The sequence below is a fragment of the Scyliorhinus canicula genome, chromosome 7, assembly GCF_902713615.1.
Source record: "Scyliorhinus canicula chromosome 7, sScyCan1.1, whole genome shotgun sequence".
Taxonomy (NCBI): domain Eukaryota; kingdom Metazoa; phylum Chordata; class Chondrichthyes; order Carcharhiniformes; family Scyliorhinidae; genus Scyliorhinus; species Scyliorhinus canicula.
In genome coordinates, this window is record NC_052152.1 from 131,314,105 (window position 1) to 131,341,401 (window position 27,297).

At 47.2% G+C, this 27,297-nt stretch overlaps 1 protein-coding gene across 4 annotated transcripts in view; it reads left to right on the top strand.

Annotated features, from left to right (window-relative positions):
• The window catches only part of LOC119968640 (protein spire homolog 1-like), a 111,097-nt gene that overhangs the window by 7,737 nt on the left and 76,063 nt on the right, over positions 1-27,297 (top strand). The window lies entirely within an intron of this gene.

Sequence of the window (27,297 nt, forward strand, 5' to 3'; positions counted from 1 at the left end):
CGATCGTGACCGCAAGGCTAATTCTGAATTTTCCTCCTGTATTCCATAACATCCAGCAATTATGTTTGACAATGTATTCATCAGTACAGGATAGCACCTTTAAAGATGAGAAGAGATTCCATTGGCACTGCTACCTTCTCCTGAAACGCTCTAGATTGTTGGTGTGATGTCGAGTGAGGGGCTTCTCCCTTAAGAGTCAGGAGGTTAGCTACATGTGCACTTTAATTTAACATTGCTCTTCTCCAGCCTTCTCTCTCCTGCTGAATTGGCCCGTCCAGTCACTAGGAGCTGAAATCATGATGGTCATCTCTGTTTTGCACCTCTTGACAAGTCGGCAAAGATTGTGACAGTCATTCCGTTCGTCTGGCTTCAAACCTAGGTCCTAGACCTGAACAATGATGTACGTTGAGTGTTGGATTATTTTTGCTGGCTCAGACCTACTTGAAGTATTAATGCTATTTTCAGGCAGTCATTAATTGAAAATATGTGGATCACCAAATATGCATTCAGGTTATACTCTCTGATGCTGTCTGCGCACCCCTTCTTAATGTATATCTGCCAGATTGACAGCTGCTGCCAATTCTTTTCTCCTTGGCTTAGCACTCTCACACCATTATCTGTAATTCTGCTTAACATGCAAGATAACATTCCCATCTGTGCAAATTTGAATGCCTTTTGGCATAAAACCTTGAACACTTTTAAAGTTAATGTGTCTCTGCAGTTGTAGTTCAGACTGTTAATGCTTGGAGTGTTAATGCTTGGATGTCTGTTATTTCTATAATAGCTTTTCTGGTGCTACTGAGGCTTCTGCTGCCTCGGGAGAAGTACCAGACGATTCAAGAATTGCAAACATCACGGGCAGGATACTCCAATCCCGCGGCAGAGTGTCCACACCATTGTAAATGCCGTCGTGTTTTACGAAGGCGTGAACGGGCCACTCCCAGTACTGATTCTGGCACCTACAGGGGGCTAGCATGGCGCTGGAGCGGTTTGCGCCACTTCAGCGGCCAATTCTAGCGCGAACTGTGCGCCGCTGAATCCGCGCATGTGAAGTTAGGCCGGAGCCAACAAGGACATGCGCAGTGGCCTCCTTCAATGTGCCAGCCCTGACACAACATGGCGCAGGAGTACAGGGGCTGGCACGTAGGAAAAGAGGCCCCCAGCCAGAGGCCGGCCTGCCGATTGGTGGGTGCCGATCGCAGGCCATGCTAAAGCGGAGGCCTCCCCCAGGGTCAGAACCCCCCCACACAGGCAATCATCCGACCGTTCCATGCTGAGGTCCCACTGACCCAGAGCAAGTTAGAACGGCGCCGACGGAACTTTGCTCTTTTTTACGGCCGCTCGGCCCATCTGGGCCGGTGAATCGGCGGGCCAGCCGCATAGAGCGTCGCGCAACCATTGCTGTGCCAACCATGCCGGCGCAAATGGCGGCAGTTCTCCGCTCTGCAGAGAAGTGCGTGCTGGCTTCGGGGCGGTGTGGCCCGTTCGGAGTTTCTCCGGCCTGGCCCAGGGCTTGGAGAATCTCGCCCCACGCTCTGGTTGAAAACAGATTGCAAGGTTAAGTCCAACAATTGTACACCAGTCAGTTTAATAGCAGTGGTGGGGAAGCATCTAGAAACGATTAATCAGAATAGAAATGGTAGTTCAATGCAAAGATGTGGATGGTCAGTAAGAGCCAGCATGGATTTCTAAAAATGAAAGTGTTTGACAAGCTTGCTGAAGTTTTGTTTTGAAGAGGTAACAAAAGGGTCTATGAGGGGGGAATGTTGTTGATTGTGGTGTATATAGTGTGTGCACCATTCATTGGCTACTTTATTAAGGCTTGTTTTGTACAATACCTACAGTGCAAGTCTGGAATAATTAAGCACTCTGAGGTGTTCCTTGGCTTATATCTGTGTAGTTTTCACTTCAATCACTTCAATTCGGCCCATTGAGTCTGCACCAATGCATGAAAAACACCTGATCTGCCTACCTATTCCTATTTGCCAGCACTTGGCCCATGGCCTTGGATGTTATGACGTACCACGTCTCATCCAGATACTCTTTAAAGGATGTGGGGCAACCCACCTCTGTCAACTCCCAGGCAGTGCATTCCAGACCGTCAGCCCCCTCTAGGTTGAAAAAAAATTGTTCTTCAAATTTCTGCCCCCCAACCTCTTGTCCCTCGACTTGAACGTGTGTCCCCTTGTAACTGACCCTTCAACTAAGGGGAACAGCTGCTCCCTATCCATCCTGCCCATGCCCCTCATAATCTTGTACATCTCAATCTGGTTGCCCCTCCATCTTCTATGCTCAAGGGAAAACATGTGGAGATTCCGGCGTTGGACTAGGGTGAGCACAGTAAGAAGTCTTCCAACACCAGGTTGAAGTCGAACAGGTTTGTTTCGAATCACTAGCTTTTGGAGCACTGCTCCTTCCTCAGGTGAATGAAGAGATGGGTTCCAGAAACGTATATGTAGACAGTCAAAGATGCAATACGGTACTTTGAATGCGAGTCTTTGCAGGTAATGAAGTCTTTACAGGTCCAGATGGTACAACTGGAGAGAGGGATAATCACAGGTTAAAGAGGTGTGAATTGTCTCAAACCAGGACAGTTGGTAGGATTTTGCAAGCCCAGGCCAGATGGTGGTGTTGAATGTAATGTGACATGAATCCAAGGTCCCGGCTGAGAGGTACGTGCAGTTTTTTGCTGTGGCGCGTTGGAAGTGTCGATCGATGAGTCAAGTGCCATATCCCGTTCGTACGAGTGCACCTTTCAACATCTGTAGATTATCATAGAATTTACAGTGCAGAAGGAGGCCATTCGGCCCATCGAGTCCGCACCGCCTCTTGGAAAGAGCACCCTACCCAAGGGCAACACCTCCACCCTATCCCCATAACCCAGTAACCCCACCCAACACTTAAGTGCAATTTTGGACAATAAGGGCAATTTATCATGACCAATCCACCTAACCTGCACATCTTTAGACTGTGGGAGGAAACCGGAGCACCCGGAGGAAACCCACACACACACACACGGGGAGGATGTGCAGACTCCACACACAGTGACCCAAGCCGTAATCGAACCTGGGACCCTAGTGCTATGAAGCAATTGTGCTATCCATGATGCTGCCTAGATGTCTGTTACGCTCCTTGTCTGAGCAGATCCTGTGTATATGGAGGGCTTGTCCACAGGGGATGGCTTCTTTAATGTGTTTGGGGTGGAAGAACAAACAAAGAACAAAGAAAAGTACAGCACAGGAACAGGCCCTTCGGCTCTCCAAGCCCGTGCTGACCATGCTGCCCGACTACACTACAATCTTCTACACTTCCTGGGTCCATATCCATCTCTTCCCATCCTAATCATGTATTTTTCAAGATGCCCCTTAAATGTCACTATCGTCCCTGCTTCCACCACCTCCTCCGGCAGCGAGTTCCAGGCACCCACTGCCCTCTGTGTTTTAAAAAAAAAAGAAAAATTGTCTCGTACATCTACTCTAAACTTTGCCTCTCGCACCTTAAAACCTATGCCCCCTAGTAATTGACCCCTCTACCCTGGGAAAAAGCCTCCGACTATCCACTCTGTCTGTGCCCCTCATAATTTTGTAGACCTCTATCAGGTCACCCCTCAACCTCAGTCGTTCAAATGAGAACAAACCGAGTTTATTCAACCGCTTCTCATAGCTAATGCCCTCCATACCAGGCAACATCCTGGTAAATCTCTTCTGCACCCTCTCTAAAGCCTCCACATCCTTCTGGTAGTGTGGCCAGAATTGAACACTATACTCCAAACGTGGCCTAACAAAGCTTCTATACAGCTGCAACATGACTTACCAATTCTTATACTTGATACCCCGGCCAATGAAGGCAAGCATGCCGTATGCCTTCTTGACTACCTTCTCCACCTGTGTTGCCCCTTTCAGTGACCTGTGGACCTGTACACCTAGATCTCTCTGACTTTCAATACTCTTGAGGGTTCTACCATTCGCTGTATATTCCCTACCTGCATTAAACCTTCCAAAATGCATTACCTCACATTTGTCCGGATTAAACTCCATCTGCCATCTCTCTGTCGTTCCAGTGAGGAGAAACCGGGTTTATTCAACCGCTCCTCTTAGCTAATGCCCTCCAAGTCTCCAAACAATCTAAATCCAGCTGTATCCTCTGACAGTCCTCATCGCTATCCACAATTCCACCAATGTTTGTGTCGTTTGCAAACTTGCTAATCAGACCAATTACGTTTTCCTCCAAATCATTTATATATACTACGCACAGCAAAGATCCCAGCATTGATCCCTGGAAGCTGTGGAAGTGGACCATTGTGAGGTTATCTGTGGGCTTGCGGTAAAGCATAGTACTGAAGTGACTTTCCTTGATGGAGATCAGTGTGTCCAAGAATGGAACTGATTCTGGAGAGTAGTCCATGTTGAGTCTGATGGTGGGATGGAACTTATTGATGTCATCGTATAGTCGCTTCAGTGATTCTTCAGTGGGTCCAAAGGGAAAACAACCCAAGCCTATCTAACCTTCCTTCATAGCTTAAATGTTCCATCCCAGGCAACATCCTGGTGAAAAGCCTCTGCACCCTGTCCAGTGTAATCACATCCTTCCTATAATGTGGCGATCAGAACTGCACACAGTATTCCAGCTGTGGCCTTGCCAACATTCGCTATAACTCCAACATGACCTCCCTGTTTATGAAATCTATGCCTGATTGATAAAAGGCAAGTGTCCCGTATGCCTTTTTCACCACCCTATTAACCTGCTCTTCTGCCTTCAGAGATCTACGGACAAACACACCAAGGTCACTTTGTTCCTCGGAGCTTTTCAGTCTCATGTCATTCATTGAATATTTCCTTGTCGTGTTACTCCTTCCACAACATTACTCCTTCCACAGTGTGTCATCTCACTTTTCAGGTTTGAATTCCATCTTCCACGTTCCTGCCCATTTGACCATCCCGTCAATATCTTCCTGTGACCCAAGATACTGTTGACCACCTGGCCAAACATGTCATCTGCAAAGCGGTGCCAAAGAAGAACCAGGCAACGAGCCTCAATGACTACTGTCCGATGGTCTTGACATTGATCATTACAAAGTGCTTCGCGAGGTTGGTATGAGACACAGCAACTCCAAATTCCCAGAATGCCTTTATCCACTGCAATTCGCAAACCACCACAACCGGTCCACGGCAGACACCATCTCCCTGGCCTTACACTGCACCCTGGCCTTGCACCCCCCCCCCCCCCCCCCCCCCGAGCATCTCGAAAACGACTCCTACATCAGACTCCTATTTATTGACTACAGCTCTGCCTTCTACACCATAATCCCAGCCAAGCTCATATCAAAACTCCAAAACCTAGGACTTGGCTCCTCACTCTGAAACTGGATCCTCGACTTCCTGACCCATAGACCGCAATCAGCAAGGATAAACAATGACGCCTCCACAATATTCCTCAATACAGGGGCCCCGCAAAGCTGTGTACTTGGCCCCCTATTATACTCTCTATACACAACATGACTGTGGCAACATTCTGCTCCAACTCCATCTACAAGTTTGCTGGTGACATGACCATAATGGGTCAGATCTCAAACAACAGAGTCCGAGCACAGGAGGGAGATAATGAACCTAGTAGCATGGTGTAATGACAGCAATCTCTCCCTCCATATCAGCAAAACTAAGTAGCTGCTCATCGACTTCAGGGTGCGAAGTGCTGTACACGTCCCTGTCTACATCAATGGTGCCACAGTGGAGAAAGTTGACAGCTTCAAATTCCTTGGTATAAACATCACCAACAATCTGTCCTGATCCAGCCATGTCGGTGTTATGACCAAGAAAGCACAGCAACACCTATACTTCCTCAATGTCCATGTTGACTCTTGTCACTAATTTTTACAGATGCACCATAGAAAGCATCCTATCTGGCTGCGTCACAGCTTTGTATGGCAACTGCTTAGCCCAAGTCTAAGAAACTAGATGTAAATACAGCCCAGTCCATCACATGAACCTATCTCCCATCCATTGACTGTCTTGGAAAGTGGGCAGCATAATCAAAGACCCCTCCCACCCGGGTTATTCTGCTTGCCAACCTCTTCCATCAGGCAGATGATGCACCCATCAACAGATTCAAAAACTGCTTCCCAGACTGCTCAATGACCCTCTTATGGACTGAACTGATCTGTCTACGCATCTTCTCTACTGTTGTAGCACTCTGCCCGATGACTGTATATGTATTTATTATGTTCTATGTTTTCCATGTATGGAATTATCTGCCTGTACTGTACGCAGAACAATGCTTTTCACTACCTTAGTAATCTAATCACTTATTGATCCTATCCCCCACATATAAATGATGGATATTAAGGGACCCAGCACAGATCTGTGGTATTCCACTAGACACTGACTTCCAGTCACTAAAGCAGCTGTCTGTCATCACACTCCATTTCCTACAGCTAAGCCAATTTTTAAAAATCCTTACTAATTTACCCTGTCGCATGTGCATTTACCGTCTTTATCAGTCTCCCATGTGGGACCTTGTCAAATGTTTTGCTGAAATCCATGTAACTGCACTACCCTCATTTGTACATCTGGTCACATCCTCCAAATTTGATAGGTATGACCTCCCTCTGACAAAGCCATGCTGACTATCTCTGATCAAACCTTGACTTTCAGAATTTTCTCTCATAGTTTCCCGTTGTGAGACTCGCTGGTCTGTAGTTCACTGCAACCCTTCTTAAATAACCTGGTGTTGTAAGACTTCTTACTGTGCTCACCCCAGTCCAACGCCGGCATCTCCACATCATAAATAGTGGGACTGTATTAGCTGTTCTCCAGTCAGACCTCTGGCACCTCACCTGTAGCCAGAGAGGAATAAAAGATTTGGTTGAGGCCCTGCAATCACCACCTTGCCTCCCACAGAAGCCAATGGCGCAATTCACCCAGACCTGGAGATTTGTCCACTTTTAAGCCTGCCAATGCCTTCAGTACCTTGTCACTCCCTATGTCAATTTGCTCAAGAACCCCACAATCTCTCCGAGTTCTAGATCTACCTCTTCATTCTCTTGGGTGAAGACAGATGTGCCGTATTTGTTCAACACCCTACCAATGTCCTCTGGTTCCACCCATAGATTTGCCCCTTGGTCTCTAATGGGCCCTACTTTGCCTGGTTATCCTCTTCCCATTGATATACTTAAATAGAATATCTTGGGATTTTCCACACTTTTACCAGCCAGAGCATTCTCGTATCCCCTCTTGTTCTCTCAAGCTCAATCCTGCATTTTATGCCTCCTGACACAAGGTCATCACTTCCAAAACACACCCTGTACTTTGTATCTATGGAACATCTATGTTGTTGACTTGAATATAGCAGTCTGATGTGGTCCTGTTTCTGGTTCGTTGCCTAGAGTCACTAACTTTAGCTCGTGTTTTTTGACAGAATGAGCCCTCACTTTGCACTCTCTGGTGAATAACATAACATGGTGTTTAGTTAATATTTCGAAAGTATTTTATTTCCACAAATTTTAAACATTTTTGATTTACAACAAACCCACCCCCTTAGCAGTCAACTGTAACCAACTCCTGAAGTGCAACATAAACACACCCCAATAATTGAGGACCGATCACTCTGTTCTCCTCCCCCTCTGAGCAAATTTCACCTTCTCCAGGGTTACGAACTCCAGGTTTCAAACCCCCCCCCCCCCCAACACCGCCATGCCGAGGCACAGGGTGGAGAAGCTGACGTCCACCTCAACAAGACCCGCCTGCGAGCAATCGGCGAGGTGAAGTCAAAGCCATCTGTCCCTGCATCCGCCTGCAGCTGGTCGGACACCCAGAAAATGGCTTCCAGGGGACCCAGCTCCATGTCCGCATGAAAACCCCCTGAAATGGTGCTGAAACATCCTCTATCCCTTCGAACAAACGGCTCGTTTAGATTTTTTAAGGTGCGCCCTGTGCACTATCTTCAGCTGTATCAGCCCCAGCCTTGCACAAAAAGTCGAGACATTTACCCTTCTCAACACCTTGCACCAGTCCCTCATCCAGCGCCATCTCCAACTCTTCCTCCCACTTTGCCTTGTCCTCCTCCATGGACACCCCATCCTCCTCCAAAGTCCTCCCATAAATCGGTGAGCCGACCCCCCCCCCCCCATAATAGCACCGCCTCCAGCAATTACGAGGTAGGCACTGTTGGGAAGATCTTGCTCGCGAAATCCTGCACCTGCATATACCTGTATACCTAAAATTGAGTACCCAATTCATTTTTTCCAATTAAGGGGCAATTTAGCATGGCCAAGCCACCTGCCCTGCACATCTTTTGGGTTGCAGGGCTGAAACCTACTCGCCCACTTTCCAGCATCTTTCTTCTGCGGCTTTGACACTCCATCTACCTTATGACTTCCCACACCAACTCATCCAAAACTAAGACTGGGCAGAAAAGTCCAAAAACCAGAGATTCTAGCAGGAGCTACTTAACATGCGACCTCCACTGACGCGCTGCCAAGGGAAGTCACTTACTGTTTAATTTACGCAGTCTAATAGCAGACAGGGGCATGGGAACAGTCTGCTCTGACGTTCAATCGGGTCATGGCTGGTCTTCTGGTCTCAAATGCACCTGCCTGCCTGTTTCCAATATCTCTAACTCATTTTTCATAAGCATATCTAACTCCTTCTTGAAACCATGTACTGACTCAAGATGCCCCTTAAATGTCACTATCGTATCTGCTTCCATAACCCTGGCGGCAAGTTCCAGGCACCCACTACCTTCTGTTTTTTTTAAAAAAACTTCCCTCTCACATCTCCTCTAAGCTTTGCTCCTGGTGCCTTAAACCTATGTTCCCCAGCAATTTACTCTTCCACCCTTGTAAAAAGCTTCTCACTATCCACTCTGTCCATGCCACTCATAAGTTTGTAGGCTTCTATCTGGTCGCCCCTCAACCGCTCTCATTCGAGTGAGAACAAACCAAGTTTATTCAACCTTTTCTCATAGCTAATTCCCTCCATACCAGGCAACATCCTGGTAAACCTCTTCTGTATCCAAAGCCTCAACATCCTTCTGGCAGTGTAGTGATCAGATTGAACAGTATGTTCCAAGTGTGGCCTAACTAGGGTTCTATACAGCTGTAGCATGCCTTGCTAATTTTTATACTCCATGCTGATTGAAAGGCAAGCATGCAATATGCCTCCTTCGCTACTTTCCCCACCTGCATTGCCACCTTTAGTGACCTATGGACCTGTACACTGAGATCCCACTGTCTGTCAGGTTCTGCCATTTACTATATTTCCACCTGTATTAGACCTTCCAAAATGCATTCTCTCATTTGTCCAGATTAAACTCCATCTGCCAAAGTCTGTAACCGATATATATCTGAGTCCTCATTGCTATCCGCAATTCCACCAACCTTTACCACTGACGTAAGGCTCACCGGCCTGTAATTTCCTGGATTGTCCTTGCTATAAGGAACGACATTAGCTCTTCTCCAGTCCTCTGAGACCTTGCCTGTAGCCAGTGAAGATACAAAGATTTCTGTCAAAGGCCCCAGCAATTTCCTCCTTTGCCTCCCGCAGTATTCTGGAGTAGATCCATCAGGCCCTAGGGACTTATCTACCTTAATTTTTTTCAAGATGCCCAACCCCACCACCTTTTTGGATTTCAATGTGACCCAGACTAGCTATACACCCTTCCGCAGACTCATCCCCTAGTCCTTCTGTTTGGTGAATACTGGTGCAACGTGCCCATTTAGTATCTCTCCAATTTCCTCTGGCTCCATGCTTGGGTAGCCTCCCCTGTTCTTGAGTGGGCCAACCCTTTCCCTGGCTACCCTCTTGCTCTTTATATACGTATAAAAGGCCTTGCCGTTTTCTTTAATCCTCCTTGCCAATTACTTGTCGTGACCCCTTTCAGCCTCCTGACTCCTTGTTAAGTTCATTTTAAACAAATTTACAAAATTACTTTTAAGTTCCTTCCTACTTTCCTTGTATTCCTCACAGACTTTGGTCTGTTCACAGCCACTGAGCCCTTACAAATGTTTCCTTTTTCTACTAGGCTCACAATACAGTATCCCTCATTATCCCAGGTTCCCAAAACGTGCCATACTTGCCCTTCTTCCTGACAGTAACATGCTGGTCCTGAATTCCTATCTACTGACATTTGAAGCCTCCACATGCCAGATGCTGATTTGCCCTCAAACATCCACCCCCAATCTAGATTCTTCAGTTCCTGCTTAATATTGTTATGATTAGACGTCTGCCAATTTAGCACCTTCACCTGAGGACTACTCTTATTATCCAACAGTACCTTAAAACTTACAGAATTATGGTCACTGTTTCCAAAATGCTCCCCAACTGAAACTTTCACCACCTAGCCAGGCTCATTCGCCCAATGCCAGGTCCTGTATGGCCCCTTCCCTCGTTGGACTATCTGCATATTGTTTTAAGAAGCCCCCCTGGATGCTCCTTACAAACTCTGCCCCGTCCAAGCCCCTCCCACTAAATGAGTCCCAGTCAATATAGGGGAAGTTAAAATCGCCCACCACAACAACCCTGTTGCTTTTACATCTTTCCGAAATCTGCCTACATATCTGACCCTCTATCTCCTGCTGGCTGTTGGAAGGCCTGTAGTAAAGCCCCAACATCGTGACTGCACCCTTCCTTTCCTGAGCTCTAACCATATTGCCTCGCTGCATGAGCCGTCTGAGCTGTCCTCCTGTAGTACAGCTGTGATATTCTCCTTAACCAGCCGTGCAATATTTCATTGCAGTGTTAATAGAAGCCTAACTGTGACACTAATAACTTATTATTATTTACTCCCACCCCTTTTGCATCCCCCTCCATTCCGCTTGAAACATCTAAATTCTGGAATGTTTAGCTGCCAATCCTGTCGCTCCCTCAACCAAGTCTCTGTAATGGCAACAGCATCATCATTCCAAGTACTAACCCAAGCTCTAAGTTTACATGCCTTACCTGTTATAAAGAGCAAAGAACAATGCAGCACAGGAAGAGGCCCTTTGGCCCTCCAAGCCTGCGCCAATCATGTGCCCTATCTAGGCCAACCGCCTGTATCCTTCCATTACCCTGTCTGTTCATGTGCCTATCCAGACAAGTGTTAAGGTCGCTAAAGTATCTGCCTCAATCACTTATAGTTATACTTCTCGCATTGACACAAATGCACTATAGATCACCGGTCCAACTGTGTTCAACAACATCTCCCTGCCTGCTCTTCCTCTGAGTCTTACTGGACCTATTCTCTAGTTCCCCCTCCGTTATTCACTTTCTGAACTATTGCTCCGGTTCCCACCCCTCTGCCACGTTATTTTAAACCCTCCTGTAACATTAAGGAATACAAAGGGTTAACAATCTGATGTTGATGCTTCTCACCACCAGGTGGAGATAAGGAGCTGTTACATAAATATCATGTGACTTGTGATTCTGGGAGAATGTGTTTAGGCGTGAGATTAGTTGCATAGTTGAGATTTGTTTGCGATATCATATCGTTAATAACTTTTATCTTATTTAAGTAGTGTAAATGAATTGGCTTTGTTCATTTACTTAGCTTTCTGCTCTTTGTTCAACACTACGTTCTCAAGACATCCTGATTTACAAAACCGAGAACATCACACCTCCCATGTGACACTAGCAAACCTTGTGGCTAGGAGATTTATGCCCCTCCAGTTTGCATACAACCCATCCTTGTTCAGGTCCCACCTGCCCGGAAAAGATCCCAATGATCCAGATATCTGAAACCCTCCCTCCTACACCACCTGTTAAACCTCCTGTTTCGCTGTACTATCTTTTTACTTCACGCCTCACTGGTACATTGCGCAGTGAATAATCCTGAGACCTAGAGGTCCTGCTTTTTAACTTTCTATTTAACTCCCTGAGCTCCTTGTCACTCTTCTTGCCAGTTACCAATATGCACCATGACCTCGAGGTGCTCATCCTCGCCCTTCAGAATGCACCCTGCCCATTCAGACATCCTGGATCCTGGTGTCTCTCATGTCCACAGAAGTGCCTATCTGTGCCCCTGACTATAGCATCCCCTATAACTATTGCGCTTCTGCGCTTTGCCCTCCCTGCTTAACAACCGAGCCAGCTGTGGTGCCACTGCTCTGACTGCTCCTCCTTTTTTCCCCCCTGATAGCCCCTGCACCCTCAATGGTATAGAAAATGGTATACTTGTTAGAGGGGGGGACAGGCACAGGGGATTCCTGCACTGACTGCTTGCCTCTTCTAGTGGTCACCATCTATCTTCCTGCATCTTGGGTGTAACCATGCCTCTAAAACTCCCGTCTATGATGCTTCCTCTACCTGCATGCTCCTAAGTGCATTCAACTGCTGCTCTAACCGATCTATGTGGTCTGTGAGGAGCTGCAATTGGATGTACTTCTGCAGTTGTAGTTGTCTAGAACGCTGGAAGCTTCACCGACCTCTCGCATCTCACAAGTGAAGCATTTTGCCCATCTAACTACCATTTCTAATTAATTAATTAATTAAAAAATAAATACTTATTAAATTGAAATAAGCTAGTTAACTATATTGGATTTCTACTATAAATGACTCTCATTCTTCTTCCCAAACTGTTATCTTTTTCAGTTCAATACTCCAAATGTGGTCTCGCCAACATTCTATACAATTACAACAACACTTCTCTGCATTTATACTCTAATCCTTTTGCAATGAACACTAAAATTAATTTGCTTTTTTAATTGGATGCTGAACCTGCATACTGACTTTCTGTGATTCATGATCAAAAACACCCTGATCCCTCTGTCCAGACATGTTTTTGAATCTGCTTTCCAATTAGATCATTTGCCTTTCGATTTTCTTTCAGCCAAAATGGATAAGCACTCGCTTATCCACATTAAACACCTTCTGCAAAATTTTGGCCCATTCTCCTAGCATATCTATATCAGTCTGTAAACTCTTCACTGCCTGCTTTCCCACCTGTATTAGTATCATCTGTTGCTATGTTACACTCGGCCCTTGCTTGCAGATCATTTATACAAATTGTAAACAGTTTGAGGTCTGAGGGCTGACCTCAGTACCCTGCTGGTTACAGTTTGCAGCCAGAGGGCGACATCTTTATCATAAACCTCTGCTTTCTGCCAGTCAGCCAATCCTCAATCCAATCTAGTATTCTACCTGAAATCTCACTTTCTGGATCAGTTTTTTATGCAGGACCTTGTCAAATGTCTTCCGGAAGGTTAGACATGCCACATCCCCAGGTACCCTGTTATCCATGTGGCTGGTTACATCCTCAAAGAACTCCAGTAAGTTTGTCCAGCATGACCTGCCCTTGGTAAAACCATGCTGACAATTGTGAATTGAGCTCTGTCTTTCCAAATGTTCAGTCGTCATCTTTTAATGATTTATTCCAGCAACATCCCACCACAGCAGTCAAGCCAACGGGTCTATCATAGAATCTATACAGTGTAGAAGGAGGTCATTTAGCGCACCAAGTCGGCACCAACCCTTCAAATGAGTACTCTATCGTGTAACCCCATAACCTAACCTGCACCTCCCTGGAAACAAAGGGTCAGTTTAGCATCAATCCTAACCTGCATACGTCTGGACTGTGGGAGGAAACTGGAGCATGTGGAGCAAACCCACTCGGGCATGGCGAGAACATATAAACTCTACCCAGACAGTAACCCAAGGCTGGAAATGAACCCGGGTCGTTGGTGCCTTGAAGCAGCTTTGCAAAGCACTGCTGCCATGCGCCCCCCCCCCCCCCCCCCCCGATGTTATAGCTACTTTTTTTGCCTCCCTCTCCCTTTTTGAATAGGGGCTTCACATTAGCATGTTTTCAATCCACTGGGACCTTTTTTAGAATTCAGGAAATTTTGAAATACCATAACCAATGCATTCACTATATCTCTTCTGCCACCTCCTTTAACACCCTAGGGTGCAGGCCATCACATCCTGGGGACGTATCTGCCTTTAATCCCATTAGTTTATTCAATACCTTCTCCCTAGTGATGGTTATTGAACCAAGTTCCTCTACATTAACAGCAGTTTTTGGAAAATGTATTATCCTCTTTGTGAAGACAAAGGTTCAGTGCCTCCGCCATCTGTGTTCCCTATTATTATCTCCCCAGTATCATTCTCTAAAGGGTCAACATTTACTTCAGCTATTCTCTTGGCTTTTGGTATCAGTGTTTATGTTTTCTGCTAGTTTCCTTTTGTATTTTATCTTGGCTCTTTTGATTTTATTTATAGTAGCCTTTTGCTGAACATTAACATTTTCCCAATCTTCCAGCTTACCACTAACTTTTGCAGCATAGTATGCCCTAGTTTTTGTCTTTATGGCCTCTTTGACTTCCTTGTTTAGCCATGGAAGGTTTTTCTCCCTTTTTTACCATTCCTCTTCATCTCAGGAATATGCTTTAATTGAGAGATATTTAATATCTCCCTCAACATCTGCCATTGTTCCTCAACTGTTCTACCCTCAATTATTTGTGCCCTGTCTATTTGGGGCAACTCTTTCCTCGGGCACATATAATTACCTCTGCCCAACCCTAAAACTCTTGTAAGGCACTCTGTCTTCCCGCTCAATCTGAATTTAAAATTCGAGCATGCTGTGATCATTTGTTCCAAGAGGATCCTTAATGACAAGAATATTTATCAACCCTTCTTTGTTACTTAATGCTAAATCTAAAATGACCCGCTCCCTGCTTGGTTCCATAACATATTGCTCTAAGAAACATCTATGGAACAACATTAGCCCTTAGGCCTCCACTTCATATGTTTATATTGTTGGAATCTCTGTCACAAATGTTCTTTTTTTGTTTTTTTCATGGAATGTTTTTTGTAAAAAAAAAAAAAAAAAATGTTTTTATTAGGTTTCCCCTCCACCCCACCTCTCTCTCCTATTGCGTCCTGGCTACCTCATCCTCGTTCCTGGCTACTTAGTTGCTGGCCACAAACAGGTCCCGGAACAATTGGGTGAGTGGCTTTCTTTCATGGAATATTGATGTCACTGATGAGGTCAGCATTTGTTGCCCATCCCTCCTTCCCCTTAACTGAATGGCTTGCCAGCTAGACCATTTCCAGAGGGTGTTTGAGTCAACTTCATTGCTGTGGGCCCTGGGCCCGGAGTCCCATGTAGGGCCAGACCAGGTAAGGACAGCGCATCTCCTTCCTTAAAAGGACATTAGTGAACCAGATAGGTTTTTACATTTTTATGGATTGAATTCGAATGTCACAATCTGCTGTGGTGGGATTCGAACAGAAGTCCCCAGAGCTTTGCCCTGTGCCTCTGGATTACTAGTCCATTGACAATACTATGGCTGCCATAGAACTTAGAACAGCACAGAACAGGCCCTTCGGCCCTCGATGTTGTGCTGAGCAATGATCACCCTACTCAAACCCACGCATCCACCCTATACCCGTAACCCAACAACCCCCCCCCCCCCCCCCTAACCTTACTTTTTAGGACACTACGGGCAATTTAGCATGGCCAATCCACCTAACCCGCACATCTTTGGACTGTGGGAGGAAACCGGAGCACCCGGAGGATGCCCTAATTTTGCATTTTACCTTTGTTCTTCGATCACTTGCATTTCTTTTGTCTAAAATTTCATCAGCTGTGCATGGGACCCAGCATTGAGCTTACTCTATCTGAGGCCTAGCCAGTGTTTGAGGTTCTTGCTGTAGTGATATCATGGTGTTCTAATTCACTGACCTGACCACGAGGAGTCTCACTAGTATATAAGTGAATGTTAGTCAGCTGACCCCTCAGACTGGAGGAAGTACGAGAGGCTGCTTGAGCATGATTTTGGATTGGATTGGATTTGTTTGTCTCCTCGGACCAGCACTGCACAACCTTCTTGGCTGGATTCTCCCGCTTGAGTTTCTGCTTGTAAGCCGGGAGAAGGAGCGCAGTCTTATGGTCTGATTTTCCAAAGTGCGGTCGGGGGATGGAACGGTAGGCGCCCTTGATTTTTGAGTAGCAGTGGTCAAGAGTGTTGTCGCCCCTGGTGGGACAGGAGATGTGCTGGTGGAATTTTGGCAGTACACTCTTGAGGTTGGCTTTGTTGAAGTCTCCGGCCACAATAAACAAGGCCTCCGGGTGTTCTGTTTCATAGTTGTTTATGACTGTGTACAGTTCATCCAGCGCCTTCCTCACTTCTGCCTGGGGTGGGATGTAGACCGCTGTGATAATGGCTGAAGTGAACTCGCGTGGAAGATAGTATGGGCGGCACTTTACGGTCAAGTATTCCAGGTCTGGGGAGCAGTAGGTCGCCAGGGTCACCACATCCAAGCACCAGGAGGAGTTGATGAGGAGGCAGACCCCTCCACCCTTCGCTTTGCCTGAAGATGCCGTGCGGTCCGCCCGGTAAATAGAGAAGCCTTCTTCTCTGTTTTCATTTGACTGTTTTTTTTCATCTATTCTCTTGTATATAGTTCACCCACACTTAATGCTGATCATTTATAGCTTTAACTACAAGTGTCCTGTAATAAAAGACCATCCGATAAGACATTACACTTAAATTCATTTCATAGCTTACCCTGCCAGTGTTTGTATATGTGAGCACAGTCAGCTCATCTGCATTCTCCATGCCATTTATAGGAAACTGCATTTTCATGTTGGCGCTCTCAATGTATGACTTGATACTTCCCTGTATTAAACTCTATTGGCCATGTTTCTGCCCAATTGACCCTGTCTATGAAGCCTATAACTCTCCTCATTCAAGTTTTGCTGAAAATGACACCCAGTCCAAATCATTAATATAAATTGAAAGGAGTAATGGACCCAAAATTGATCCTTGGAGAAGACCACTGCAAACCACCTGCCAGTCTAAGGAACATTACCTGCTTCTTGTGAGATATGGGTGGCACCGTAGCACAGTGGTTAGCACTGCTGCTTCACAGTGCCAGGGTCCCAGGTTCGATTTCCTGTCTGTGTGGAGTCTGGGCATTCTCCCTGTATCTGCGTGGGTTTCCTTGAGTGCTCCAGTTTCCTCCCACAAGCCCTGAAAGACGTGTTTGTTAGGTGAATTGGACATTCTGAATTTTCCCACAGTGTACCAGAACAGGCGCTGGAGTATGGCGACTAGGGGATTTTCACAGTAACTTCATTGCAGTGTTAATGTAAGCTACGTGTGACAATAAAGATTATTAGATAGTTTTCTATTCAAACTACCAGTTTGTCTCTAATTCCACGCATTTCCAACTTCTGCCTCCTGTGTGGCATTTTGTCAAGCGCCTCAAGTACAGATATACACCTACTCCACAACCTTGCTCCAGCTTCTCTGTTACCTCATCAGCAAATGTTTAACATCTGAGGTTTTCCCCCATACTGGTTAATCAGATAGCATTGCAACATCTCCTTTAGTCTCTCTCGATTGTAAATTATTTTCAAAATGTTTACAACAGAATCTGCAGCTCTCCCCTAAAATGTGCTTCTGTTCAGGCCTGCGGAGTTCTTTTACGTGCACTAGAGTCAGGTTTACATTGTAGCTGGTTTAACTCCATGGAAAAAAACACATAATTAGAAGTTTGTACTGCAGTGCATGCACACTGCACAGCAATGACGTTCTACCATCATTATCCAAAATGCCCTGTTGAAAATTGAAGTGAACATATTAAAATGCCCAGAAACATTGGTTTTTTAAAAATTGACTTCCTTATTTCCTCTGCGTGGTAATACTCAAAATATGGTCAAGGAGGCCTTGCGTTAGTTAGTAGCTCTAAAACAGGGCATGCTAAAACAATCTCAATAACTATTAATTTACATTCTTAGCTGTTGGTTAAGGGCCTACACTAATCCTGTGAACCACAATTCTGCCCAGGTTTAGAAGACCCAGTAAATGTTCTCGCTCTTGAGACTTAGCCTCCACAAATACTAGAATGGAATTGCCCTTTAGAAAATGTGTATTGTTGTCATCACTGTTGTATATATCGCCATACGAGATGTGAGACTCCTGTACTACAGGTACAGGGATAGATCCCTGCCTGCTGGCTCCGCCCAGTAGGCGGAGTATAAATGTGTGTGCTCTCTGAACAGCAGTCATTTCGGCAGCTGCTGCAGGAGGCGTCACATCTCTGCGCAATAAAGCCTCGATTACTCTCTACTCTCGTATCGTTGTAATTTATAGTGCATCAATTTATTAAGCGGAGATTTTACAGCGATGGACCTCTGCATCAAGCCAGATCGCCTGCAGCTGCACCCTCAAGCAGACAAGGCCAAGTCGGCCTTCGCCCACTGGCTAGCTTGCTTTGAAGCCTACATCGGATCTGTGACAGAACCACCCACTGAAGCACAGAAGCTCCAGATCCTGTATACACGGCTGAGCTCTGATATCTTTCCCCCTCATCCGGGACGTGCCCACCTACGCTGAGGCCATGGCGCTTCTGAAAGAGAACTACACCCAGCAGACCAACAAACTCTACGCCAGGCACCTCCTGTCCACGCAGCATCAACTCCCCGGGGAGTCTGTGGAAGATTTCTGGCGTGCCCTGCACACCCTGGCGAGGGACTGCGATTGCCAGGCCATTTCGGCCGTTGTACGTTCCAAACTCCTGATTAGAGACGCTTTCGTTACTGGCATAGGGTCGGCGTACATCCACCAGCGCCTCTTAGAAGGGGCTACCCTCGACCTCGTGGCAACCAAGAAACTCGTGATCTCACTAACGGTCGCTTACCGTAATGTACAAGCGTGCGCCCCCAACCGCACGGCACCTCCCCTCCTGGACATTGTGGACCCCACCAGCGACCGACCCCAACCCCGCGCCGTGCGGCAGTCAGCCAACCCCGGGGGACCCAAGTCCTACTTCCGCGGACAGACACAAGCACCCCCGGCAGTGCTGCCCGACGCGGAGCGTACTCTGCAAGGCCTGCGGAAAGGAGGGACATTTCGCTGCAGTGTGATAGGCCCGCTCGATCGCCGCTGCACCCCCCACGTGTGACACGTGGGCGCCGCCATTTTCGCCCCTGCAACCCACGTGCGGCCCATGGGCGCCGCCATCTCCCCCTGTCCAAAGAAATCAGGCCTTGTGCAGCTCGTGGGCGCTGCCATATTTAACCACGTGCGCCCCATGGGCGCTGCCATCTTCCCACCTCAGGACCCCTGCTCATCGGACATCTCATCGCCTGCAACCACCGTCGACCAGCCAGGGGCCTTCCAACACCAGCTACAGCTCGCCTCCATCACGATTGACCAGTCCCGGCCGCACAACCTCGCGACCGCGTCGACGACTGTAAAGGTCGATGGGCACAAGACATCATGCCTTCTTGACTCCGGGAGTACAGAGAGCTTCATCCACCCCAATACGGTAAGGCGCTGCTCCCTCACGGTACACCCCATCACACAATGAATCTCCCTGGCCTCCGGATCCCACTCCGTGGAAATCCGGGGGTACTGCACCACCACCCTCACCATCCAGGGCGTAAGGTTCAGCGACCTCCGGCTCTATGTCCTCCCCAACCTATACGCTGCCTTGCTACTCGGCCTGGACATCCAGTGCAACCTCCAAAGTCTCACTTTGAAATTCGGCGGGCCCCTACCACCCCTTACTGTATGCGGTCTCACTACCCTTGAGGTCGACCCGCCTTCTCTGTTTGCAAACCTCACCCCGGATTGCAAACCCGTTGCCACCAGGAGCAGACGGTTCAGTGCCCAGGACAGAACCTTCAGCAGGTCTGAGGTCCAGCGGCTGCTGCGGGAAGGAATCATCGAGGCCAGCAACAGCCCCTGGAGTGCCCAAGTGGTAGCTGTGAATACTGGGGATAAAAACAGGATGGTCGTTGACTAAGTCAGACCATCAATCGGTACACGCAACTCAACGCGTGCCCCCTTCGATGCATATCTGATATGGTTAATCAGATTGCACAGTACCGGGTCTTCTCGACAGTGGACCTGAAATCTGCCTACCACCAGCTCCTGATTCGCAAGGTGGACAGCTTCGGCATCACTAATGGGGTTGCGGTCTTCCAACAGGAGATGGACCGAATGGTTGACTGGTACAGACTGCAGGCCACCTTCCCATACCTGGATAATGCCACCATCTGTGGCCACGACCAGCAGGACCATGACGCTAGCCTTTCCAAATTACTCCACACCGCCAAACTCCTGAACCTTGCGTATAACAAGTGCGTGTTCAGCACCAACCGCTTAGCCATCCTTGGCTATGTGGTGCAAAATGGAGTTCTAGGGCCCGACCCCGATCATGGAACTCCCCCCTCCCCCACTGCCACAAGGCCCTCAGACGATGCCTGGGGTTCTTCTCATACTACACCCAGTGGGTCACTAACTATGCGGACAAGGCCCGCCCACTCATTCACTCCACCGCTTTACCCCAGATGGCAGAGGCTCACCAGGCCTTCAACCTGACATCAAGGCCGACCATCACCAAGGCTGCGATGCACGCGGTTGACGAGACACTTCCTTTCCAAGTCTAGAGTGATTCATCAGACGTTTCTCTGGCTGCCACTCTAAACCAGGCAGGCCCGTGACATTCTTTTCATGCACCCTCCATGCCTCCGAAATTCTGCATTCCTCCATCGACAAGGAAGCCCAAGTCATCGTAGAAGCTGTGCAGCATTGGAGGCATTACCTGGCCGGCAGGAGATTCACTCTCCTCACTGACCAACGGTCGGTTGCCTTCATGTTCAATAACACACAGCGGGGCAAGATCAAAAATGATAAAATCTTAAGGTGGAGGATTGAGCTCTCCACCTATAATTACGAGAGATGGTTCTCACCCCGGTAAGCTCAACGAGCCCCCCCCCCCCCCCCCCCCCAAACGCCTTATCCCGAGGTATATGTGCCAGCTCACAAGTAGACCGACTCCGGACCCTACACACGCTCTCTGTTACCCAGGGGACATCTGGCTCTTTCACTTCATAAAGGCCTGCAATCTGCCCTACTCCATTGAGGAAGTCAGGACTATCACAAGACTGCCAGGTCTGCGCGGAGTGCAAATCGCAGTTCTACTGGCCAGACCGCATGCATCTAGTGAAGGCCTCCCGCCCCTTTGAACGCCTCAGCATGGATTTCAAAGAGCCCCTCCCCCTCTGTGAATTGCGCTTTCACGTATCTGATCGTCAGTCCAGAAGTAAAACACTCGAACACGTCAGTAACGAATATTCGTTTATTTACGGCCGGGACAAATCTCTAAGCAGTCGGGTAACTACCTTCGAGAAGTGCCAAAATCCCAGAATAAGGACGGTATTTTTATACATCTTACAGCTTAGGGGTGGTCCCCTTAAATTCCTAGATACACCTATGATTTGGCAAGGATCCAGAACATGTACATATATGGAATTATTCTTAGAGGTCGGGAGGTTATTTTTGACATAATCATTAGCACAAGTCACTATCAATATTAATACAAAGGTTTTTGTATCCCATGGCCATCTGGCTTATCTCATTCCAAGGCCCTTCCTTTTACATTTCAATGTTTATTTGTTCCAACTGGTCAAACGAGCTTAATTACGTTATCTCTGCAATAAAGTAACGTTTCCCATTCATTCCATTCTTTGACTTTTTGACCTCTCTGCTTTCACAGATGCGGGTCAGAACATTAAATAGTACCAAAGCCACACTCCCTATATTCCATCCCATAACCTTCTGACATCTTTGCTTTCACAGATGCCGGTCAGAACACACTCCCTTTATTTCATCCCTTGACCTGTTGACATCTCTTTCACAGAGCTTTTCAGAACTGTTATATTAACCCTATCAGCGAAGTTCCAAATGAAATCCACTTCTACATTCCCCCCTTTGATCATTCCTTGATCACATAACACTCAGGATACTTTAGATGGAAATGAGATCGAGGCGGAGGTACTCCTCCTCTACTAGGCTCCGGCAGGATGCCACTTCCTCATATAGGTCAGGGGTAGGTGGAACCAGTTTTTCTTTTTCGTCTAGGGCGGATCTCTGAAGCATCTGTGGTAATGCAGTGGCACCCAAATGGTTGCATAGGCATTTCACACCAGTAGCTATGATACAGAGCAACAAACAGATGGTAACGAAGATAATGAGCCCCTGGAACAGGTAAGTGGCCCAAGAATTGGACCACTTCCAGCTCCACCAATCAGCCTGACCGGCGAGTCGCAAGCGCTGTACTCCATCTCTGATATGGGTTACCAGACGCGTGATATTCTCTGAACTGTCTGGAATATAACCCATGCAGTCGTCTGTTCGATCGAGAAAGGAACAGATATCAAGGGAATGCCTCCATGGGCATGGGTCGGGACCTGTGTACATACCCAGCAAGAGGAGACACCCACTTTCTTAGCATAGACATAGGACATAAACAGAAAAGAATTTGCCGTTACATGGTGCGTTGCCCGCTTCCTTCTGGAAGGCGAGTAGGGGTGAGTAGTCCTTGATGGTAAAATTTGTACCCTGTCCTTATCAATGCACCGGTGGTTCCACCTGCATGTGCGGCGATCGTACATTAGAACCATGTACGTAATCAGGAATCGGCGCTTCTGGTCGTCGGGAGGAACGGTGGTCGGGCAGGTTTTGATAGCGGTGGTGATCCATCGGAGATCTGTTGTTGTTCCACATCGTGGGGTCCCTTCCCGGCACATGGGTGGGTGTCGGCTTCCGTACAGGCATCTCCTTCTTTCGGATGCAGCGAGAGAGAGCAGGGTGGCGAGTATTGAGACGGCGAAGAGGGGCCTCATCCTGGTACTCGTGTTCCTAGGACTTAAAGGAAAAGTTTAGAACATCATGGATACTTAATTAACTTACAATGGTGCATATGTACCCATGCGTTCCGGCCCTCCACTTTTACTGCAGTGGGGGTAGTGAGTAGAACCTGTAGGGGACCCTCCCATCGAGGTTCCAAACCTTTACGTGTCCAATTTCGAATTAGGACATAATCCCCAGGGTTGATGGAGACGTCATGAGTAATGGAGAGGACTTCTTCCTGGGTGGCACGAACTCGGGAGTGTAATCCTTTCAAAATTCTAGTTAGTGTTAATATATAATTAGCCATCTCGGTAGTCATGTAATGGAATTGAACATTCCGTGGAACACTGCTGTCCCAAGGCGTTCGAAAGGGTCTGCCATATAGTATTTCCGCTGGGCTTAGGCGAGTTTTTCCTGCGGGGGTGGCACGTAGCTGGAAGAGTGCTAAAGGCAGGAGTTTGAGCCAAGTGGCCCCAGTGTCTGCTTGTAGTTTAGCGAGTTTAGTCTTTAGAGTCTGATTAGCCCTTTCCACCACTCCAGCGGCTTGTGGTCTGTAGGCACAATGAAACTGTTGCTTTATTCCAAGCAGAGCACAGAATTCCTTATTGATTTGACCTATGAAGTGGGGACCATTGTCAGAGCTCAGCCGGGCTGAATTCCAAATCGCGGAACAATTTCTCGCATTAACACCTTAACTACTGTCGAGGCCTTGTTATCCGTAGTCGGGTAGGCCTCGATCCATTTGCTAAAAGTGTCCACAATGACTAACACATATTTATAGCATTGACATCTTTCCAACTCAATGTAATCCATTTGTAGGGTCTCAAATGGACCCTCAGGTAAGGGGGTTGTGCCAGGATCACAGGGGACGGCCTTACCGGGGTTGTGCTGTTGACAGATTAGGCACCGACTGCTAATTTGTTGGGCCATTTCTTGCAGTCGTGGGTGCCACCAGCTTTTTAACAATATGTCCCCTGTGGCACGAGCTCCACAGTGAGTTGCAAAGTGTACACATTCGGTCACCCAGGCTGCTAATGCATCGGTCATACATGTTTGTCCTACCGGGGTGACCCACAGCTTATTTTCGATATCATATATACATCCTAAGTTTTTCCACATATTTACAGCAGTTGCAGGAGCGTCCTCCTGCATTTGGATTATGTCAGCAATGGTTGGCATAGGTTTTTCAGAGGGGGACTTTCCCGAGGGGGTTTTAGTCTGCCTCATCATTCTAGGCACCATTAGTTTGCCAGATTTAGAAATTTCTTTTGCCTTCTCGTCCGCTCTCCTGTTGCCCGTTTCCACCAGTCCTGTGCCTTTTGTATGCGCTGCGCATTTTATCACCGCTATCTTGTCTGGGAGCATAAGGGCCTGCAATAACTGGGTTACTAACTGCTGGTGTGAGATGGGTGTACCAGCGGAGGTTAGAAATACTCTGTTTTTCCATCACCGTCTTGATCGATGATTGCATAGCCAGATTGTCTATCCCCCCTTTCGCCGACGGAAGAACTTCCATCGGTGAAAAAGGAACAATCTGCACTTGGGAGGGGTATATCGGAGAGGTCGTCTCGAACCGAGGAGACTTCCTGCAACAGTTGCAGACAGTCATAAGTTGGGTCGAGCATGTCTGTGGGAGGATGCGTCAAAAAGTCAGCAGGGTTGATAGTGGTGCAGTGGGCAAACTGGACCTTCGGGTTATTAAGGAGAGCAATCTCATATCTGTTCTGACGAGCCATCGTGAGATGCTGAGTCTGTAGCTGTCCCAAAAGGGCCGTAACAGAATGGGAACTATAGACAGTGATATCTTGGAGGGTAATATTAGCAGCCGATTGTAGGCTGTTGTAGATAGCTGCAAGAATTTGGGTACAGATAGGATAGCCAAGGGCTACCGGATCGAGTTTAGAGGAGTAGTATGCAACCGGGCGACAGCGGTCGCCGTGGCGTTGGGTCAGGACAGCTGTGGCGCAGTCGGCAAGGACTGTGCAATAGAGCTGAAAAGGGCGATCATATAAGGGTCGACCAAGGGCAGGGGCCTGGAGGAGTGCCTCCTTGAGGCGGTTCTGCTAGTGACTGTTTGTGATCAGCGGGCACTAGGACCCTGCGGAGCCATGCAGTGTCAATTTCAACGCAGCAGTTTCGAAACTGCCCAGCACAAATTCTTTATCTGTTTATTCTGAGACCAATGTAGTTCTGAACATACTGAGTTACTCATAATACTGATCACATTCCAGGGGCGGTGGCGGAGGGGGCTGTGGGGGCTTCTGACGTCCCCCGCAATTGAACAGATGTTCCTCATCCCCATCGTCCCCCTCCTCCCAACCTTGCTTCGCATTGCTGACCGGCGCCGGGGTAGGATTAGCATTCTTACGTTTCTTATATTCTTTACATTCCCTTTTTAAGACCTCTACTGTTTTAACAATTCCCCCTTTGGTGAGGCCAATACCCAATTTTGAGGCATTTGCCTGCCAGCTAGCCAGTATAGATGCATCTTTCATTAACTGACAGTATTCCCTCCACAAGGCAATTAATTTCTTTGCGGTGGGTTCTTGATAATACAGAAAAATGTGTCATTTGAAACATGAAAGTCTGGCAATATCTGGTTTAAGAGGGTACAGGGAAAGATCCCACAAAAGGTTAATAGCAGCTGCAAAGAGCAGGGTTATAAAATGCAGATTCTTGCTCACAAGCAGGTTTCAGCAGAAACAATGGCTCACACCTTCATGGAATGTAACTATCTCAGAAAGCATCTGAAAAAGCATGGATGAGAGTTTCAATTGCATTAAGTGACGAATGTTTAAAACAGGCAAGTCTTTCAAGTCACAACCAAGTTAAATTTTAGCATACAGCTAAGAGCAAAGTTTCACACCTTAATTGAAATAAACTCTCTTAGTAAACAGCTGGAAAGAATGGAAGATGCTCAGTCGAATTTAGTGTCAATTTCAGGGGTAAAATTCTACGAACATCAAGTTAATTAAAAGAAAATTGGAGATGACCTGGCTACGAGAAACATCATTTAAGTCAAAATCAAAGGCAAAGTTATGAACTGGGGACAATTGGAAAATTAAACGATTTGAAATCACAGAAATAAAAGTTAACTATTGAAACGAAAGCATTTTTTAAAATCAGATCTGAGAGGAGACTATATGCCCAAAATGAATAACGAGTTGTAGTAAGATGTTTACATCAAAGATACTTTTAAACTATCAAAGTGAAACAAGCCCATATACAATACAGTCGTTAAAACTTAATAACTCTTCGAAAGAGAATATAAACCCAGGGAGCAGAAGCAGCAGCACTCTGCAACAGGAGAGAGAGAGAGAGAGATGCAGCCTGCTGGAGAAAGACAAGGAAAGCAGCCGAGTTTAAACAGCTGATACAACTCAAGAAGACCAGATTTTAAGTGGTTATTAGCTTACTTCACTTCCTTAATAACGCAGGACCCCGAACACAAATGCCATTAAGGGGTAAGTAGGTAAAATTCTTCGGTGAAAGTATGGGTTATACCGGGGGATAAGCTCCGAGAACCCCGCCCGTAACTTCCAGAGAACGCTGCCTGGAATCACGGCGGCAGTCCCGTCCGGAGCCCACAGCCCGTTAACCGTCCCCTAGCAATCCTGAGAACCCCGCCCGTAACTCCAGCGAACGCTGCCTTGAATCACGGCGGCTCCTCAGGCTGCCCCTAGCAGTCCTGGCAACCCCGCCCGTAACTCCAGCGAACGCTGCCTGGAATCACGGCGGCTCCTCAGGCTGCCCCTAGCAGTCCTGGCAACCCCGCCCGTAACTCCAGCGAACGCTGCCTGGAATCACGGTGGCTCCTCAGGCTGCCCCTAGCAGTCCTGGCAACCCCGCCCGTAACTCCAGCGAACGCTGCCTGGAATCATGGCGGCAGTCCCAGGCTGCCCCTAGAGACGATAACCACAGGGTTCACTCACTTACCCTCTTTAAAACGGGTTCGCTGGACTGACCTGGATCTCGCAGAGGCTTCTCGACAAACCAACGGCAAGGCTGAGCAACGATCAAACTAGTAGTAGGCGAATACCAAGGTGGAAAAGAAATTTTTACTCACGTTGGGGGCCAAATTCGTCCTCTACTTTGAACGAGCTCAGTCAATTACGCCGGTTAGTTGCGCAGACCCCTCTGGAGATCCCCGTACAGGCCACCAAATGTGAATTGCGCTTTCACGTATCTGATCGTCAGTCCAGAAGTAAAACACTCGAACACGTCAGTAACGAATATTCGTTTATTTACGGCCGGGACAAATCTCTAAGCAGTCGGGTAACTACCTTCGAGAAGTGCCAAAATCCCAGAATAAGGATGGTATTTTTATACATTTTACAGCTTAGGGGTGGTCCCCTTAAATTCCTAGATACACCTATGATTTGGCAAGGATCCAGAACATGTACATATATGGAATTATTCTTCGAGGTCGGGAGGTTATTTTTGACATAATCATTAGCACAAGTCACTATCAATATTAATACAAAGGTTTTTGTATCCCATGGCCATCTGGCTTATCTCATTCCAAGGCCCTTCCTTTTACATTTCAATGTTTATTTGTTCCAACTGGTCAAACGAGCTTAATTACGTTATCTCTGCAATAAAGTAACGTTTCCCATTCATTCCATTCTTTGACTTTTTGACCTCTCTGCTTTCACAGATGCGGGTCAGAACATTAAATA